Source organism: Otolemur garnettii, unplaced genomic scaffold (assembly GCF_000181295.1).
Source record: "Otolemur garnettii isolate 467f Iridium unplaced genomic scaffold, OtoGar3 scaffold00149, whole genome shotgun sequence".
Classification (NCBI taxonomy): Eukaryota; Metazoa; Chordata; class Mammalia; order Primates; family Galagidae; genus Otolemur; species Otolemur garnettii.
The window spans coordinates 4,515,720-4,529,337 of record NW_003852544.1 but is presented as its reverse complement, the minus strand read 5'-3'; the positions used below and the strand labels follow the sequence as shown (position 1 = coordinate 4,529,337).

The window sequence follows — 13,618 nt, the reverse complement described above, 5'->3', positions numbered from 1 at the left end:
TATCAAAAAGACAAAAAAAGAAAAACACACACAAAACAAATGCTGGCAAGGATGGAGAGAAAAGGGAACTATAATATGCTGTTGGTGGGAACGTAAACTAGTACAACCATTATGGAGATTGGTATGGAGGTACGTGAAACAACTACAAACACAATCCAGCAATCCCCACTACTGGGCATTTATCCAAAGGAAAGGAAATCAGTATATCAAAGAGACATCTGCACCCCCATGTTTACTGCAGTATTATTTACATTAGTCAATATATGGAGTCAATCTAAGTGTCTAATAACAGATGAGTGGATAAAGAGAATGTGTTTTTTATACATAGTGAGCTATTTAAAAGAATAAAATCCTGTCATTTGCAGCAACATCAATGGAATTGGAGGATGTTATACTACTGAAATAAGCCAGGCACAGAAAGCTAAACATCCCATGTTCTCATTCATAAGAGGAAATGTTGATCTCATAAGAACAGAGGACACTAGAAGCTGAGAAGGGTAGGGGAAGGAAGGGATAGGGAGAGATTTATTAAAGGATACAAAGTCACAGACAAATAAATGGAACAGTTCTAGTGTTCTATAGCACCGTAGGATTACCATATTTAACAATAACGTACTATATAGTTTCAAACAGCTAGAAGGAGGATACTGGATGGCCCCAACACAAAGAAGATGACGAATATGCTATTAACAATCATTACTCTGACCTGATCGCCATGCATTGTATGTATTGAAATATCACTATGTATCCTGTAAGTATCTACAATCATTATGCATTAATTAAAATTTTTTAAAAATAAAAATAAAAAAAGAAAATCATTGAAGAGAAAGGATATCCACCTGCAAAAGTTTCCAATTTAGATGCATGTGCCCTATTCTGACTCTCACTTCTGCCTGTGGGACAAGAAAGCCTGTCCTGACTGGGTTTTCATTATAGAGGGTGCAAATGTAATTTTGAAAGCTGACATCTTTAATAGGTGGGTGTGACCCAGAAGCCTACCCTGAGACAATCGTTTGTTTCCTTGCCTGCTCATGGGCTAAGTCCAGTAGTAATTTGCACAAAAAGCACAGGTGAGGATGCAAACATGCTCCCTTCCAACTCATACCAACCTCCATCTCCTATTGGCTACTGAAACCAAAACACTGAGTTTAGCTGAAAAACCTCTATTATATCATGTGCCTGATTATTCCATCATTCTTGGTTTGTTTTGTTTTATTGCTGTTGCCATTTTGTTTTGCTTTTCTTTTTAGTGGAAGGACCCCTTCTTTAAAGCATCCTTTTCTTCCACTTTTCCAGTGAAAGCCCAAATCATGGTCTTTATTCCCCAAATGTGCCTTTCTGATTGCTTTTCTCCCCACTGTAGTCTAACCCCATGGCTGACAAGGATAGTGCTGGGCTGGAGATGTGAATTGCTGACTGGGTTTGTTCATTGTCATCAGGTTAGAGACCGGAGAGAGGGAGACTCAAGATGTAGTGTAGATCATTGTTGAGTTGTGGGGTAATCTTTGTAGTCGTGCCCAGATTCTATACAATGGTGCATTTTAGAGATAGGAAAGTAAATAAGGAAGAAATGAATCAATCAAATGCGATAAGTATCAGGGCCCTGAGGGTAATTAAAACAACAATAGGACAAGCGAGAGCTCTCCGGTAAGTCCCAGACTGGGAAACCAGCTAGGGATTTAAGGGCTGTTTGTGCTTGTCTTTCCATTTAGCACAACATACCAAAAGAATATTAGAATACTTTGGTTCATTTTTGCTGCCCTTAATTCCCTTTTATTGGTTTCTCTTTCACCTTCCCTTTAGTTCAGTTTTCTTTGATGAGAAATGGTTTTGGAATTTAGATTCTGAAATGAAGAGACTCTCTGTTTGTTCCTGGATCAAATAAAATCATCAAATGTCCAACACCAGCTGCTACTGTTTGGTATCTTTCTTCTACTCTCTTTTAATTCCTTCTCATGTGGAGTCTGAAATCCTGAATCTAAGAGCTGTGTTTCCCCACCAACCCTTCTCTCATCTACTTTATAAAGGCCAAATCACATTATCCTAGCCTTTGTTGAGGTGAAAGGTGATTGAATGACTATGTCCCCTTTCCTGGGTGGCTCTTCCTCTCTTCCTCCTTTTCTCAGGCCCATAGTTAGTCACTAGAGATAATGAAGGCCCCATTTCCCTCTCTTCCACATAGACAGATCTGAAGTTCACCAAATCACAGCTATTTACTCAGCTGGTATTTGTCCAGCAGTGTTCATGTGCACATAAGTATGTGTGTGATGTGGAGAGATGTCCACTAGGACAGCACACAGTAGAAAGATATCATTGTCTTTACCCTTCAAGAACTTATGATTCAGGATTAGTAAACAGTGGTATATATATATACCATGGGATACTATTCAGCCATACAAAGATGGAGACTTTATATTAACCTGTTCTCATTTTGCTTTATATCTTTTATATTAACCTGTTGCCATTTTGCTGGATGGAGTTGAAAAACATTCTACTTAGTAATGTATCACAAGAATGGAAAAGCAAGTATCCAGTGTACTCCATATAATATGAAACCAGCAGATGAATAAATGCATGCCCACACAAGAAAAAAACACAAACTCAAGAAGGGGGGGGGTTGGAGAGAGGGGAAGAAGGAAGGGGATTGGTAAGCTCTCAACTAACAGGCATAATGTAGGGGTATATGTCCTCCTTGAGTGAGGGACACAACTATAACTTGGACTCTGCCTAACAAATGCAGTGTAACCTAATCATCTGTACCTCATAAGCTGAAAAACCTAATCATCTGTACCTCATAAGCTGAAAAAAAAAAAACAACTTATGTTTCAATAGGGCAGACAAGATGGCTATGTTAAAGCAAACCAACCTAGAAGGAAAAGTTGAAATGGGAAAATAAGAAAAGTAAAGTAATGACAACAAGAATGTGTTGTGATTCTTAATTAATTGCTAGGCATAATATTCAGCACATTGTATGAGAGATCCTAATTAACTCTGCAACCTTATAAGTTAGGAACTATGATTAGTCCCCTTTTACGGATAAGATAATAAAAGCTCTGAAATGTTAAGTGAATTACCAAAATTGCACAGCTAATACTTATAGGTGATATCTGGTTCAGGGGCCTGAGTTTATAACCATGGCCATGGCCTTGCTATGGGTGAAGAAGAATCTTGGAGCAGATACCAATGAGAAAGACTGACACAAGTCAGAGGTTGTACAGCTAAGCTGGGCTTTGAGAGATAGGTAGAGTTCATAGGGACAAAGGAAATTTCATGACTCAGATGGGAAGACAGATTAAGAGCATTTTGAAAGAGAGTAGCAAAGGCCAGGAAAGACAAGGTCAGAGGCTTGGGCACAGAGGCAGTTCCAAGACCTGGGAATCGATGTGGCAGGCCATTACCTTCTGGACAGGGGTAGGCCACACTGTGGTCTGTGGCTCTGGCTCACCGGGAGCTCAGGAGACACTGGAAGCTGAGCTGTATGGTGCTGGCCTGGCCCGGCTGGTGTCTGCAGGATTCAGCAATAGGGTACCCTCAGGCTAGCTCAATTTTGGGTTTAGTTCTCCTTTTTGAAATTCTTTTTCTTTTCCAGTAACTTTAATTTGGTTGGTTTTCGTGAGCAATGACTTTGAAATTGTGACTCAGAAAGGTCAGCGAGAGAGACAGACATCTGGAGACTGATGATCACCAACAGGGCTGGGACAGATTCCTCATGAAGGGGAGAAAGTGAAGCCCTGCTCTGGGTGTCTGCTGGGTGTCCGCAAGTGTGGTTTTGCTGACAGAATTAGGCCAAGAAGGCAGTTTGGGGGAGGATGACCTCAGTTTTGGATAAATTGAGTCAGAAATGACATCAGAAATCCAAGTGGAGCGGTCTAGTCAGAAGCCTGGGGTATGGTGAGATCAGGCCAAGGTGGAGAATACAGACTTGTTATTTTCTTCCTCTTTATTTCCAAGAAGTTCCATATTGCCACTCCCACACTTACCTTTTCTTTTTCCTGTTAAATATGGCTACTAGATTTTTCCAAAACCATCCAGACACTTCCATAATCCCAGCGCCCTCTAGCCCTGCCCACACAGCTCTGTGTCCATCACTAGTCTGGTAACACTGCCCTCCTGGGACAGCACTGCCGACTCCTCTCAGGAATGTCTCTGCAGCAACTCCAGACTCCCTGGGTGCTTTAGGAACGCAGTTCATTATAGATGGTCTGGTCTGTCCAAGCCCTGCTATCTGCAGAGAAGGGACTCTGACTTCATTTAGGTCTGTAATGATGCACTATCCTGTCAGGCTTGCCTGCCAAAATCCGAGCAGAAACACACAGTGACAATTTCTATTCACTGATAATATTGTGTGTGGCTGGCTGCAGACTGCAAATGTGGATCTCATCAGTACCACTGAACTCACTCCCCAAACACGGCTGCAATGTCTGACTGCACAGCCTGTGCTGGCCAGAGCCGGGTCCTGGGCCCTGTGGCGGTAGGAGCTGTGAACACAATGACTGAATGTGGGCCCTGTCAGAAACACTTCATCTGTCAGCCTGCAGCCCACCAGCTCCCTGGCAGCCTTTCGATCCTGAGACACCATGTATACACTTCCTGTGTTCCTGCGTTTCAGGGCCTCCCACTGTCCTCTCCAGCCCAGGGAAGGTGGATCCACCTCTAAAAATAGGTCAATAGGTTAGAGAAACCCAGTGTTAAACAAAAATGACGGGAGGCCATTGTTTTGGACTGAGTTCCTGCCTTAGGCCTCATCAGACCAGACCAAACCAGAATGGAGTAAACTAAAACTTTAAGGAAGCAGGTAGATCCCCAAACAGACTAGTGTCCCCCACTCCCTGGCGAACAGGAGATCCCAGACTACCTGAGTGAGCTTCATAATAAAGTTACACTTTTTAACCCTTGAGAAGAGTTAAATGGTGTTAACCAGTCAGTGTTTTTTCTATTGGTCTGTTTCCCTGTTCCCACCATTTGTCTGCCATTGCCAAGTGGGAGCTTGCCCTGATTCATAACTCGTGAATAAAAGCCAACTCAGTGTATAGCTGAATCTGCTGTAATTTTATCTTTTTACAATGGGTAGGTTTTACATGTGGACCCTGGGTTGGAGGTGAGGTCGGGGCAGGCCCTGCGGGTGAGGTTCTACAGACCAGGGCAGGCCAGAGGCCATGCGGCTTCTTGGAACAACACAGTAGCTGCACCAGCACCTGGATTCCTCTAACCACAATGAGACAACAGGACACTGAAGCTGGAAGTGGCCCCAGAAATCATCTCACCCAGTCGTCTGCTTGGACAGGCAAAACTCTGAAGCTCAGAAAGGACTTACAACTTGTCTTAGTAGTAATAGAAGAGAGAACTTTGACCTAAGCACCTGGAATGCCTTCCCTACCTCCAACTCCCTCTTCAAATGCTTTTCAAAAGAATCAGGAAGTGAGATCAATAATTTATCAGAGTTTATAATGACTTTATAAAATAGGACTTCAGATTTCTTGGTAGTGGCAGAGGTAACATCATCCTCTCCTTCTCACAGTGCTGAGATTCCTGCCTGCCAGGTTATTCACAAACAATACAGTCTTTTCTAAACTCATGTAAAACAAGGTTTCAAGCAGTGCTCCACAGCTGGGTGGTGTCTGTCCTTTTCAAGGCAACAGGGTGAGCATGGATTCACCTTGAAAAAAACAGCTGGTTTTTACTCCGGAGGCTGAGTCAAAAGAATTGCTTAAGCACAAGAGTTTGAGGTTGCTGTAAGCTGTGATGCCACAAGGTCTCTACTGAGGGTGACATAGTGAGGCTCTGTCTCAAAAAAAAGAAAAGAAAAGAAAAGAAAAGAAACGGCTGGTTCACATTGTACCTCTTTGGTTACTTCTCTTCTTATCTATAAAATCACATTATTAGGTTAGATAACTGCTAGTGTTCTCCAAGCTTTCAAACTGTATTGTTCCGTATCAAAGTGGTTTTCACAATCAAATGGGTTTTAGGTTAGTCTCCTTGAGAAGTCTTTATCTATAGCATATCATTTTTTGTTGTTATTGTTGCCTTTTTTGGCCAGGGGCTGGGTTTGAACCCGCTACCTCTGGTATATGGGGCTGGCGCCTTACTCCTTTGAGCCATAGGATCTGTCCCACAGCAAATCTTACATGTGATAACACTCAAAGCCAACAAGGGTGGCAGAGGCCCTAGAACTCTCATGGACTGCAAATGCATTGGCTCTTTCTAGAAATCAGCCTGGCAATGTGTATAAAGAAATTTAAAATGGCACATATCTTTTTAATCTTCTAAGAATCTATTCTGGAAAATAATCTAAAGCACATACAAGATATATCCATAAGTGTAGTTATTATTATAACATTATTTGGAGAAGCAGAAAATTAGAAACTGTTTCATGTCCAACATAAGGCAGTGGTTAAATCCAGCCATATTGACAATACTATGCAATTATTAGAAACTATGTTTTCAGGGAAAACGTATAAGAAAAATACACATAGTGTGTTATATACTAATATAACATATAAAAGTAAATTTACAGTAATCCTTATTTTTAGAAAAAAGATCTATAATTTACATGTGAATTTTTAAAAATTGGAAATAAAGGAAAATAGAGTGGACATGTCAGGGATCACAGATTATTTTTTAAAAAATATTCTCCACAACTTGAAAATTTTCTCTAATGAACATGCATATCTTTTAGACTCAGAAAACAAACTAGAGGACACAAATGACTCATTAAGACTTCCGCTTCTAGGAAGCTGGAACAATGCACTTTTTCCTAGTCTATCTTCTAAGTACAACTAAAGCCCTAGATGTTATATGTAAACAAATATAAGAGATCACTGAAAGATGGAGAGACGAAGGCAGACAAGTTGGGGACATCAAGCCTTAACTTATCTGGGTTGCCCATTTGTCTCATATATCCTAGTTTTGGAGCTAAAGAAGGTAGCAACCCAGAAACATCAACGAGTACAGAAAGAAAAGCCTCAGGAAAAGCCTGTTCCCTCTACCCCAAGGACCAGAAAAAGAAAAGATTGGCAAGACAGACACTTTTAGACAGTAATTGCTCTATCCTAGCCAAATACCACAGACAAAACTTTCGCCCTATCAACACTAAGAAAAGCCAGATGGAAAGCCCAGGCTTCCATTCTTGTGAACATGTGATGACCTTTTAATCCCTCACCATGTGGTAAAAACACGGTGGTATCAGGGAAGACTGAGTTGGGAGCTGGGACCTTTATCCTGGCCAGTGAGTGATGAGCCTCCTGCTCCTCCTTCCCCAACATCAGAAAACATTATGTAAAGACCTTGAACTTCAGCCTACCCCAATCAGTAATGAAGTAGTGCCCCTCTCCTTTGAATCTCATAACATAATGCCAAAATGTCCAGGTTTCAATCAAAAAATCACTCATTATACTAAGAACCAGGAAAATCACAATTTAAATGAAAAAAGACACTCAATAGATGCCCTCATTGAGTTTACAGAGATGTTAGAATTATGTGATAATGGTTTTAAAGCAGCTTTGACAAAAACATTTCAATAGCAATTACAAACACACTTGAAACAAATGAAGAAATGAAAAATCTCAAAAAAGAAACAGAAAGTCTAAGCACACAAAGGAAGGCATAAAGAAGAACCATATGGAAATAATTCAATAACCAAAAATGTAAAATTCAATGGATGGGCCCAACAGCACAACAGAGGGGACAAGGGAAAAACTTAGTATTTGAAGACAGAATGGAAGAAATTTCCCAATCTGAGCAACAGAATGGAAGTAGACTAGAAAAAAATAAGATAAGATAAAATAAAATAAAAGGTCATAGGCCTGTGAGACTAAAATAAAAGATCTAATATCAGAGTCATCAGAGTCCCAGAAGTAGGAAACAAAGAAAGCATTGCTAAAAAAGTATTTGTAGAAATAATTGTTAAATAAACTCCTCTAATTTGGCAAAAGATTTAAGCCCACAGATTCAGGCAAACTCCAAACTGGATAAACTCAAAGTAATCCACATCAAAACATCATGTCAAGCTTCTAAGAACAGAGAGTAAAGAAAAAAATCTTAAAAGCAGCAAGTGACACTTTACCCATATGGAGGAAAAACAATGGAAATGTCAGCAGATTTTTCATCAGAAATCATGGATGCCGGAAGGAAGTGGCACAACATTTTTTAAGTGCTGAAATAAAGGAATGGTCAACCCAGAATGTGATATCACCAGAATAATATCTGGTGAACATTTCCTTCACCTATGAAGGGAAAATTAAGATATATTCAGATGAAGGAAAATGAAGATAATTCACCACCAGTAGGCCTACCCAAAGAGAATAAGTCAAGTATGTTGTGCAACAAGTAAAAAATAAATAAAAATAAAATAAAAAAATCTTAAAACACCAGAAAGAAAGAAAAATGAAAAGAATAAAATATGGATAAAAATAATATATTTTTTCCCTCCTCTGGAGTTCTCTACATTATGCTTGATAACTGATGTAGCTCTAAATATTTTCAGAAGAACTATTTAAGAAAATTATATTAAAAATTATACTATAAATACTATAAATGAGGGAAGATAAAAAGACATAACGGGACTAGGCACAGTGGCTCATAACCGGTATTCCTAGCTCTTAGGTAGGCAGAGGCGGGTGGATTGCCTGAGCTCATCTCTACTAAAAATAGAAAAACTAGTGAGGGGTTGTGGTACACTTCTGTAATCCCAGCTACTCTGGAGGCTGAGGCAAGAGAATTGCTTAAGCCTAAGAGTTTGAGGTTGCTGTTTTCTATGATGATGCCACAGCACTCTACCCAGGGCAACAGAATGAGACTCTGTCTTAAAAAAAAAAAAAAGAGGCATAAAAGGAAGTGAGTTGCTACATTTCACTTAAATAGGAACAATGTATACCATTATGATGATGTATATACATATATTATATATGACTAATAAAATAATTTTTTGTGTAATTAGGCTAAGGATTTGGAGGTTGGTCTAGCTTATTTTCTGGGCCCCAAATACAATCACAAGTGTCCTTATAAGAGGGAGCCAGAGGAATATGTGACACAGGAGGAGAGATAAGAGAGGTAACAAAGGAAGCAAGAGTTTGGAGTATTGCCCTATGAAGAAGGAAGGAGTCTAAGTCAAGTAATGCAGACAGCTACTAGAAGCTAAAAGAGGCAAGAAAACAGATTCTCCCCGCAGAGCCTCAAAAATCATCTTATCTTGTCAATACCTTGACTTCAGCCCAGTGAGGCTGATTTCAGATTCTGTCTTCCAGAACTATAAGAGAATAAATTCATGTTGTTTTAAGCCACTGAGTTTGTGATAATTTATTATATTAGTAATAGAAGTATTAGGAAATTAATACACAGGTTTAATGAAATTCCTGCCAAATCCCAACAAGATTTAGATGAACTTATTCTAAATTTATGTGAAAAGGCAAAGAAAATAGAGTAGCTAAAAACAATTTAAAAAGAAAAATAAGGTTAAGGAATTAGTCTCCCCAGTTTTAAAATTCATTATATAGCTACAATAATGAGGAATTTATTGTTTGTGAGAGGCATAGGTATGCATATTAATGGAACAGAAAGAGAAAACACAGAAATCAATGCACACAAATATGCCCAACTGATTTTTTACAAAGATTCAAAAGCAATTCAATGGAAGAAGGATAGCCTTTTCAACAAATAGTGGACAAGTAGACATAATAGGCCAAAAAAGAAAACTTTGACCTAACACTTATATGAAGATTAATCATAATTGATTATAATCTTAAATGTAAAATATAAAATTATGGAACTTTTAGGGGAAAAAAACATGGATAATCTTTGGAAACAAAGGTAGGCAAGGAGTTCTTAGACTTAGACTAAGAACTGTCTTAGACTGTTTTCTTTATACCAAATGCATTAGTTATAAAAGAAGAAAGTAATAAATTGGATTTCAGCAAAACTAAAAACTTTTACTATGTGAAAGTCCTCCTAAGAGAATAAAAAGACAAGCTACAGACTAGGAGAAACTGTTTGAAAACCACATATCTGGCAAAGGGCTAGTATCTATTAAAAGACAAAACTCTCAAAACTCAACACTAAAAAAAGAGATATGATTATAAAGTGAGAAAGTAATAGACAGATATGTTACAGAAAAGGATACACAGATGGCAAATAAGCTTATGATAAGATGTTCAATAATATATATACATTAGCCATGAAAATGCAAATTAAACCTACAATGACCTGTACCTACACATTTATCAGAATGGTTAAAATAAAAAAATAGTAACAAAACAAAATAAAATACTGGCAAGAATACAAATCAACTGGACCACTCATACCTGCTTGTGGTAATGTAATATGGTACAGACATTCTGAGAAAGTTTGGCAATTTCTCAAAAGCTAAATATGTAACTACATTTCCAAGCATTTATTTCAAGAGAAACAAAACGTTGTGTTTACACAAAAACTTATACATTAATGTTTCTACAGCTTTATTCATAATAACCTCAAACTGGAAACAACTCAGAAGTCCTTACATGGGTGAATGATTAAACAAACTGTGGTGCACACTTACTGTGGAATATTACTCAGCAATGAAAAAGAAAACAACTATCGATAGATGAAACAATTTGGATGAATCTCCAGAGAATTATAGTGAGTAAAGACAAAAGACTAATCCCCAAAAGTTATATACTGTATTTTTTTTTTACATAAAATTCTTGCATTGACAAAGATACAGAAATAAAGAACAGATTGATGGTTGTCAGGGGTCCAGTGGATATAGATATAAAAGGACAACATGAAAGTGGTGATTGAAGTGTTCTACATCTGACAATGTCAACGTCAATCTCCTGGTCCTAATATGGTACTATATAGTTGTCATAAACATTATCTCAAAACCAAAAGTTTAATTGAAACAAAGAAACAATTTCAGAATCTTCAGTTTCTGTTCTGACATGTAAAGACCTTGGAAGTCCTTGTTCTCATTATGATATTAAGAAAAAGCTGTACAACTGAAATTGATTGCTTTTCCTGGACCTATCATAGAAGGCAAACTACCACCCCAAAATCTGAAGAGGAAGGCACATACAGAGAGATGCAATCAAGATTTGCTTACCAGAGCAAAAGCTGCTAAAGCCATAAACTGGTAGGAACACTTAAATTTTTTAATTTATTTTTTTATTAAATTGTAACTGTATAAATTTATGGGGTACAATGTGATAACTTGATACACAATGTGGAATGCTTAAATTAAACTGATTAACATAACCATCACCTCACTTACTTATTTTTTTGTGGTAAGACATTTATAATTTACTCTTAGTTGTCTTGAAATGTACCCTTGCATTGTGCACATTAGGTGAGATCCCACCAAATGCCTTCCTCCTCATCCCTCCAGTTACCCTCCACCTTCCCTCTCCGCTCCCTCTTCTCCCCTCCTTCTTGCTGGACTATATTTGTGTTTATCATTCATATAAATGTGTAAGTGATTATATATTGGTTTCATAATAGCATTGAGTGCATTAGATAATTTTCTTTCCATTCTTAAGATACTTTACTAAGAAGAATATGTTCCAAGTCCATCCAGGTAAACATAAAAGAAGTAAAGTCTCCATTTTTTTAATGGCCAAATCGTATTCCATGGTATACATATATCATAATTTGTTAATCCATTCATGGGTTTATGGACATTTGGGCTGCTTCCATGACTTGGCAATTATGAATTGGGCTGCAATAAACATTCTGGTGCAAGTGATTTTAATGAATTACTGGAAGCTTGAATATTAGCTACCATAAGAATGAGAAATTCCCAGGTATCCTAGGTTGGCCTCTACATTTTTAAGACTTTTACTTCTAAGAACCTCACCAGTTTCTTAAGGTAAAGATTCAAGAAAGATCCTACTATGGGCAGGTAGGGAAAGAGTAATCAGGGTGAAAATACCCATAACAAAGGCATAACCTCCTGGGGGAAAAGACTTTGCAAGAGCTTTATCTCAGTTCAGGGAAAGGAATTTCTCTTATTTGAACCTCCTCAGCTTCCTTATCTCACCTGAGGAGGAAAACCATAGTCAAAAGGAGTACAATGTGCAAATGTAATGAATGGAAACAATTATAAACATGATAGGTATTGATCCAACTAGATCAATGACCACTTTAAATGTAAATGATTTAAATATAATAGTTAAAAGAGAAGTTGTCAAAATGGGTTTTTAAAAAACCTCAAAACTCAAATATATGTTGTCTACAAGAAACCTACTTTGAAAGATTCAGATGGGTTAAAAGTATAGGGAAAGAGAAATATATTCCATGTAACACTAATCAAAAGAAAGCTCAATTAGCTATTAATTTCATTCAGCATTTTTGAAGAGTTAAAGACCATGCAGTTGTGGTCACGATGTCAACCTCGAGCAGCATTTGGCTTCTCCATGTAGTACCTGGGAGTAGGAGACTCAGAATCTAATCTCTTCACCCTCCCCCATTCTTTGAGTGTTTTTGATCTTCAGCTACGGTTTTCAGCTTCATGAGGAGACTTACCACCAAACACAACAGCTAGCAATGTTACCAACAAGACAGATTCTCTCTCCATGAACTCCCAAGTATTCACTGGGAATCTCAGCATTCTTGTGGTCAAGAAGTCTGATGTAGGGGCAATCCTCTCAAAATATGGCAAAACTGGGTTGCTCTGTTCATGTGGGCTTTGCCTTTATTCAGTATGGTAATGAGAGAAATCCCCTGCCTGCTGCAGCAGAAGAGGATGGCAGAATGCTTGTTGGTTAAGTTTTAGATATAAATCTGGTTGCAGAGCCAAAAGTAAATCTAGGAAAAGCAGGTGCAAAACACTCTGCAGCAGAAATGTAGAGGTCAGTACCCGAATACCCTTCTTCATCCTCTCTACTTAGCTCCTCTTTTGACTTGGACTATGACTTCCAATGGGATTATTATGACAGGATGTACAGTTACCCAGCACATGTTCTTCCTACTTCTCCATCTCCTCTTATTGCTCAGGCTGTGGTGCCCTTGAAATGCAAACATGTATCAGGTAACATCTCATGAAGGGGGAAAAGTGGCTTCAATCCTAAGAGTGGATAGCGAGGTTCTTCTTCCAAGTCTGGAAAGATGAAAGGAGATGACCTTCAGGCCACTAAGAAGAAACTGACCCAGATAAAGCAAAAAGTGGGTTATCTACTGGAAAACATTGAAAAGGAACAGAGCAAATAAATAGCAGTAGAAAATGAAGAATGACAGAAAGGGAGCAGAATAGGAGCTCCTGAAAAAAGATGAAACTAATGTGAAGATGGAGTCCAAGGGGACACTGCTGAGGAGGACCTAATGGATGATGATAATGAAGATTGGGGGATGACTCGCTGGAGATGATCAAGGATGATGGAAAAGAGGCTGAGGAAGGAGAAGATGGCACAGACAGCTCCAAAGTTAAGGGTGACTCTTAAGCACAGAGGGGATTTAGAAATCTTATCTTATTATTTCTTTACCTAGGTACTTATCTAGATCAAAATTTTCAGCAGATCCTGTCCCCTAGTATCTCCAGCACATGCTCTCTCTTCTAGGCATCCTTGTCCTTCCCATGTTCATTAATTCTTATTGCCCTGCACCCTGTCCCATTTTCACGTTCTTTGATGCTCCTAGTAGTTTTGTTAAATTT

General features: G+C 38.4%; 1 pseudogene; it reads left to right on the top strand.

Moving 5' to 3' along the window:
- The window catches only part of LOC100959488, a 41,704-nt pseudogene extending 28,298 nt beyond the window's left edge, over positions 1 to 13,406 (top strand).
- The last annotated feature ends 212 nt before the right edge of the window (positions 13,407 to 13,618 follow it).